The sequence below is a fragment of the Pipistrellus kuhlii genome, unplaced genomic scaffold, assembly GCF_014108245.1.
Source record: "Pipistrellus kuhlii isolate mPipKuh1 unplaced genomic scaffold, mPipKuh1.p scaffold_m20_p_42, whole genome shotgun sequence".
NCBI classification, from domain to species: Eukaryota; Metazoa; Chordata; class Mammalia; order Chiroptera; family Vespertilionidae; genus Pipistrellus; species Pipistrellus kuhlii.
In genome coordinates this window covers 1622631-1629275 of record NW_023425543.1, presented here as the reverse complement: position 1 = coordinate 1629275, position 6645 = coordinate 1622631, and the positions used below count along the sequence as shown (strand labels likewise).

The following is a 6645-nucleotide window of genomic DNA, read 5'->3' as shown; positions in this document are numbered from 1 at the left end:
TTTTGGCGGAGAGTTGTTGGTAAGTGATGTGACCTCCTTCATACCCAGTGCACATGCTGTGGGGGAGGGGAGGCGGAAGAAGTGAGAGAAGTCATCCGGAGCACTGCCTGCAAAGCTGTTCTTCCTTGGAATTGGGGGGCCCAGTGGCCTGGGGCCTGAAATACATCTGAGTTAGAAATTAAGGCACCAGCCCTGACCCGTGTGGCTCAGTGGAAAAAGCAACGGGCTGCGGACTGAAAGGTCCCTGGTTTGATTCCGGTCAAGGGCATGTACCTTGGTTGCAGGCACATCCCCAGCCAAGCCACTCCCATGCCTCCGTGTGCTTTTCATCTTCTAACTTTCTCTTGTTTCCCCTTTCCCTCCTTTCTTTATGTGCCAGCGGATTTGCATCCCTTTTTGTCACTTTAATAGGGTTTATGGAGCATGGTCTTTGTTAGCTTCCACCATGGCGTACCGCGGCCAGGGCCAGAAGGTGCAGAAGGTGATGGTGCAGCCCATCAACCTCATCTTCAGATACTTGCAAAATAGATCTCAGATTCAGGTGTGGCTTTATGAGCAAGTGAATATGCGGATAGAAGGCTGTATCATTGGTTTTGATGAGTATATGAACCTCTTATTAGATGATGCAGAAGAGATTCATTCTAAAACAAAGTCAAGAAAACAACTATTTAGGTCAGATCATGCTGAAAGGAGATAATATTACTCTGCTCCAAAGTGTCTCCACCTAGAAATGACTTAAATGCTAAGTGAGGAGTTACTGAGAAACAATATAGTTTGTGTTGTATGGTGTCCTTTGTTTGGAGAATATATCTTACCCATTTATTCATATTGGCTTACAATAACCTTAAGTAACTATTAGATGACAATAAATGATGTTGAATTGTTTTTGTTAAAAAAAAAATAGGGTTTCTGAAGGAAGTGGGGGTAAATGGACTCTCTTAACTCCCATCTTGATGCAGGAGACACATTTTCACAATTTTTAGAAACGCTCTTGCTTGTTGGCTGACTGTGTGGGTATCTCACACACACATCTTTTCATTTCAAATTGCTCTCTTTAGAACTCAGGGCAGCTCTGTCCCACTGCCGTTCACAAAGCACAAAAGGGTATTTCCCACACCTTGCCCTCCTCCTCCTCTGCAGCAAGGGGGAGAAGTAGATTTCTTAGCCTCCGAGCATTTTTGTGGATGACAGACCAGGTAGTTGAGTAGAGTTAGGACTATTGACTGAAGGAGGAGCCTTTCTCATCACCTGGGACACAGGGCGTCTACTGAGCGTTTCCAAGACCTAACTGTTGTGCTGTGCCTCTGTTTCCATGAACCCTCAGAGGGGAAGATTAGATGCTATGGCTTTCCCATGAGCTTTTTCAATCTGGAAGAGGAATAGTGTCTTTAATGTTTTGAGAGTTTAATGGTTTATTTAAAGCTTGATGAGAACATACTTTGTTTTCTTTATAGAGAATCATAAAAGACCTGAAATCCAGAAACACAATGTAATTTAACTGGTTTTTTTTTTAATTTTTATTTTATTCTTGGTGAACATGGCAGAATAAAGGAGACTTGATGGGGAGCACATGAGGGACATGGGGACCGCATGTCAAAGCTGTGGCCTGGAATAGGCTTGTACGGGCTTGATTTTGTTTCTAGCAGAAACGGGCCGTTGTCTGCGCCTCCAAAGGGAGGACAAACGCATGCTTTGTGCTTGGGATTTGGCTTCTGATCCCTGGAACCAGGGCACCTTTCATCTGGGAAAGTGTTTGTAAGATTATCAGGGCTCAGTTCACCAGCACTGCTTTCCAGTCTTCTCCGGGCACATCCGGGTCACCGTGCACAGACTGACACAGCACACTGTTCAGTCCCCTGGAGCCGAGCGAAGGCCCTTCTGAGTTAAGCTGCCCAGGGTCATGCCTCGGGGCCACGGGCTAGAGTTTCAGAGCCAGACGGTCTCCTCCACACCATCTAGGCCCGCCACCTGCCACTGGCATACCCAAGGAGGACGCTCTGGGTTGGCATCCAGCCTCTGCTTCCGTGTTCCCCTGGAAAGCCTCATTTCCATTCTGTAATGGAAGTCGCATTGTTCTTCATCCTCTCCCTCCAGATTGGCAGCGACGTCACCTGAATCCAAAGCGGGTAGGGCTCCTTTCTGTGCGGCAGCCCGGACACCACATTGTGCGTGCGGCTTTGAAACAGACCGAGCCCAAAGCCACCAGCTGGTGTCGAGAAGGGGAGCTTGTGTCTCCATTCGGGCGTGGCGCAGGCAGACACTCTGTTGGCACACACGTGGTCGGGGTGAGGTTAGAGCCTCCATAAAGCACGACCGCTTAACTCTGTCATGATTACACCTTGCTTCCTCTGACATCTTTTCATCAGTTTTAATGATTGTCATGTCAATTTATTACCTTAAATATTTCTTAAAAATATTTTTTATTGATTTTTTTTTTTTTTACAGACAGGAAGGGAAAGAGATAGAGATTTAGAAACACTGATGTGGCTGTCCCCATGTCATCCCCAGACACTGGGCCAAGTGGCCCGGCGTGTGCAGAGGGAGATGTCTCGTCCCAATTTCCCAGCGAGGTTCCAGAGGCAGCAGCTGCGTCCACAGGGCCCGAGGCTGCGGAGCCACAGCCTGTCAGTCACTACGCTAATGAGGATCCCCACGCCTGGGGCCTGCGGCTGTGGGGAGGGGCTGTCGGCTGAGGCTGGTGTGGGAACCGCACCCACGGGACCCACCTTCCTTAGCAGCCCCCAGGGCTTGGGACTTCCTGAGCCGCGTTGAGACCCAAGGATCAGGGTTCAAATCTTAGCTCAGCCACTTCCTCGTTCTTAACCATTTGGCAGGTTCATCAGCCTCTTTGCCTCGGTTTCCTCGCCTGTGAAGTGGGAATAAGGATAGCACCGAAGCGGGGGGCTGCGAGGATTAAGTGAACTAACTCAGGTGAAGTGGTTAGCTCCCTTATAGTCCTCTGCCCTGCCCTCCGTTCCCCGTCTCCCTCCCGCTTGTCAGCTGTGCCTCACAGGTGCCATTCGAGGCCATCACTCCCCGTTGCCAGCTCTGCTGGCTTCCCTGAGAGACTGTGTGGTGCTAGGTGAGCACTTGTATTATCGGGAGGGAACACGGTGCAAAGTATATGATTGTCTAGCCCAGTGGTTGGCAAACTCATTAGCCAACAGAGCCAAATACCAACAGGACAACGATTGAAATTTCTTTGGAGAGTCACATTTTTAAAACTCAAACTTCTTCTAAGCCCATTTCTTCAAAACAGACTCGCCCAGGCCGTGGTATTTTGTGGAAGAGCCACACTCAAGGGGCCAAAGAGCTGCATGTGGTTCGAGAGCCACGGTTTGCAAACCACAGCCCTAATTCTGCAGGTGGAAACTGCCCCATCACCTCCGACCCTCCCCATGAAGCCCCAAGGCAAGAAGCAACGCTTCTGCGCAGTAGCCATGGTAACCCCCCATAGTCCGGATGGCCTCCCATCAGAACAAAGGCCCTAGAGCCAGGATGGCAGAGAGTGCTCCCCACCCACCTTCCTCCTTACCATCTCCCCGCATGCCCCAGGTCAGAGCTGGGGTACTCAAGGGGAGCTGCAAATCTGTTGTGGATGCCAAGGGGAAGAGCTTGAGAGGGAGAGCGGAAATACAGGGTGGAGGTGGGGAAGATGATGGCATCCAGCAGCGCTGGTGAGAGAGAGGAGGGCGGGGCAGGCTGCGGTGTCCTTGGGAAGCTATAGAGGGCATTCAGGAGGCAGCACACGGGCTTGAGTCCCATCTGAGCGGCATCTTTCCTTCCTGTTCCTGCTCCGTCCATTCTGCAAGTGGAGCCTCCAGGAGGCACAGAGAGATTTATCGACCAGCAACCCGAGGAGCGGCTGGTCTTGCCGCCGCCTGCACAGACAGTCCCCTACCCTGCGACTCAGCAGCGGGAATGATTTATGGGGCCCCCCGGCTCCACCCCTGAGCCTGCCGAAACCGGGTGGCTTTAGTCCTCCCCAGGAGGGTGAGAATGTGTCCTGGTTGGTGGGCACAAGAACTGGGGTTCACGCTGAGGCTCGCCTGACTGTGAAGGTGATGCCCGGCACTGCGCTCAGGGTTAGTTTTCTGCCCACAGTGACCCAACCAGGAGGACTAACAGAGGAGCCCTGAAGTGGCGGACAGGATGACCTGGATGCAAATTCTGCTGGTGTGGCTTCAGTATCATTTTTTGCCTCAGTTTTAGGACCTCTACAATGGGGATAACGATCTCTGCATCTCCCCAACTCACGATTATTTTGAAAGATCTTGTGACACAATAGATGCAGAATGGCTTCATTGATCGTACAGGCCTCAACCAGGCATCGAGGATTGAATCCAACAAACGTTTTTATTGAGCAACTGCTGTGTGCTATGCGCCATTCAGGGTGCCGTGACGGACACGTGAATAAGACACAGGCCCCGCCCTCGGCGAGCTTACAATCTAAGAACAGTCAAAAGGACGAGCGCACGGGGACTATAATACAAGGCAGACTATGGTACGCGCCATGAGAAAGGTACAAATAAAGTGCTACGGTGGTTCAGCGGAGGGAGCGGACCCCGGCGGCTGGCGGATCAGGGAGGGCTTCATGGAAGACGTGGCTTCTGCATGGGTCTCGAAGGAAAACAGAAGAGAGCGTTCTGGGAGGCGAGGACACTCCAGGAGATGAGAACAGTGAGTCCGAAGGCACAGAGACGGGAAACACGGGCGCCCCTTCCAGGAATGACAGCGGGGGCCGGGTGGATGCAAAGGAAGAATGCAGGCCTCTTTGGACGATCCGGAATGGCAGAATGAAGACTGGGCATTCCTCTGCGGGCCAGGGGAGCTTTGAAAAGCGTGCACGTGCGTGTGACTGGAGACAAAGATGGCTGTGCATGGTCAGGATGCACGGGAGAAGGGGCAGGCGTGCCCAGGAGCCCTCGAGGGGAGACTGAGGCTGACACTGCCCACAGGACCGAAAGGCTGGGGCAGGGCTGGTGGGAAGGACAGCAAGGAAGGGGAGGAGGCAAAGGTGCCTGGGGGGTCTTCGAACGGGGTGGATGAGAGGATCGAGGGTCTTCTAACAGAAAGAGGAGGGGTCGTGGAGGGTGGGGTGGCAGAAACAACCACCCTGGCTTCCTGTGTCCAGTTCATGGCGAACCCAGAGCAGACGGGGTGAATGTGGAGTCCAGGCCTGGGACCCAGGGCGGGGTCGGGGGTGGGAGCTGGGCTGCAGGGAAGTGCAGAGGGTAGACCCACAGGAGGTAAGGAGAGGGCAATGTCTATGTTTTGGGCAAGGAGGAGAGAGGGAAACCATGGTCAGATCCACCTCGGCTCCTTTCTAGGCGAAGGGTGTCAATAAATAAACAACAGATACATAAATAAATAAATACATAAATGCATAAATAAGGGCCACAGCGGCATTGAGGAGGGAGGAGAAAAACCACAAGGACCTGTGGTCCCAGAAACCAGGAGGGAAGGGAGTGCCCACGAAGGGTCCCTAGAGAGCTTGGTGGTGAGAAAGGTCATTTCGGTGGGCATCATGGGAGTGCCAGGGCCATGGAGGCCGTGTGGGGGTCGGGAGGAAAGGCAGTGTGAGCCTGGAGGCCCCTTCCCAGGTCGGGGGTGTGTGTGAAGGGAAGGTGAGGGGAGGACCTATCCGCTGGTGGTCCTGTCCACTCCCACAGCTCTGCAAGCTTCAGAAATTCAACATCTCCCGGGAGCAAGGAGACCCTCACCATGAAAGGCCCTGGAGCGGCTGCGAGGGCTGGTGCTTCCTGAAACACCCGCTTATAACACAAAGCCCAGGTCTCAGGCTTCGAGCACCCACAGGCACAGCAAGGAACACAGAGAAGTGGAACCTCAGTCACAGCTGGAGCTGGAGCTGGAGCATCCAAGAGGGTTAACGGTTCTGGCTGTCTCCCCTGGCTTCCTGTCCGCCATTCATTAGGAGCAAGTGTCCCGTCCCGAATTGCCATTGGCGAATTCTGTCCGCTCTCCTTACTGGGGAGCAGTTCTTGACTCCTTAACTCCCTTCACCTCCCAGATAACGGTTTTTTGCTCATCTCTCAAATATGTTGTAAGACACGCATCTGTCAGGCAAGAAAACACACTGAACAAAGCAAGCCGGCTGACGCTGGTCTCTACGTTCTGGGCCCCGAGCCCAGGTCTCCCCGGGGAGTTTAGGTCCAGGATACTGCACTTGGCCTTGGGTTTTTGTTGTTGTTTTTGTTTTAAAGACTCAGCTCTTTATGTTAACGAAGGGAAAATGGGATTTTGGCAAAATTCGAAAACCACTGTGTCTGGGGCGAGAGGGAGTGGAGGCGGCCCCTCGCCCGGCAGAGCAGAAAACCTCGGTGTTGGCGCTCAGGGCCAGCCGGAGCGACCATCAGGAGGCAGAGAGAGTGTGTTTGCGGGGAAACAGAACTGAATACCTCGAATTCTTCCAGGTCTCCCACTTGGGGGGGGGGGCTCTGGAGGCACCCCGAAAGGCAACCACCCTATTAAAAAAAAAAAAAAAAGCTGACATTTATCTTTGTGGTGCCTTTTCGAGCTTCCCCCGGGCTTCCCTGTAGGCGGAAGGGGACAGTGCAGTCCCTCATGTAACATTCTGACAGGCCGGGAAGGAGGCTGACTCTGAGGATGACACCCCTGGGTGCT

The 6645-nt window shown here is 52.8% G+C and overlaps 1 pseudogene; it reads left to right on the top strand.

Annotated features, from left to right (window-relative positions):
- The first annotated feature begins 423 nt into the window (after positions 1-423).
- Positions 424-896, top strand: LOC118704323 (annotated as a pseudogene).
- The last annotated feature ends 5749 nt before the right edge of the window (positions 897-6645 follow it).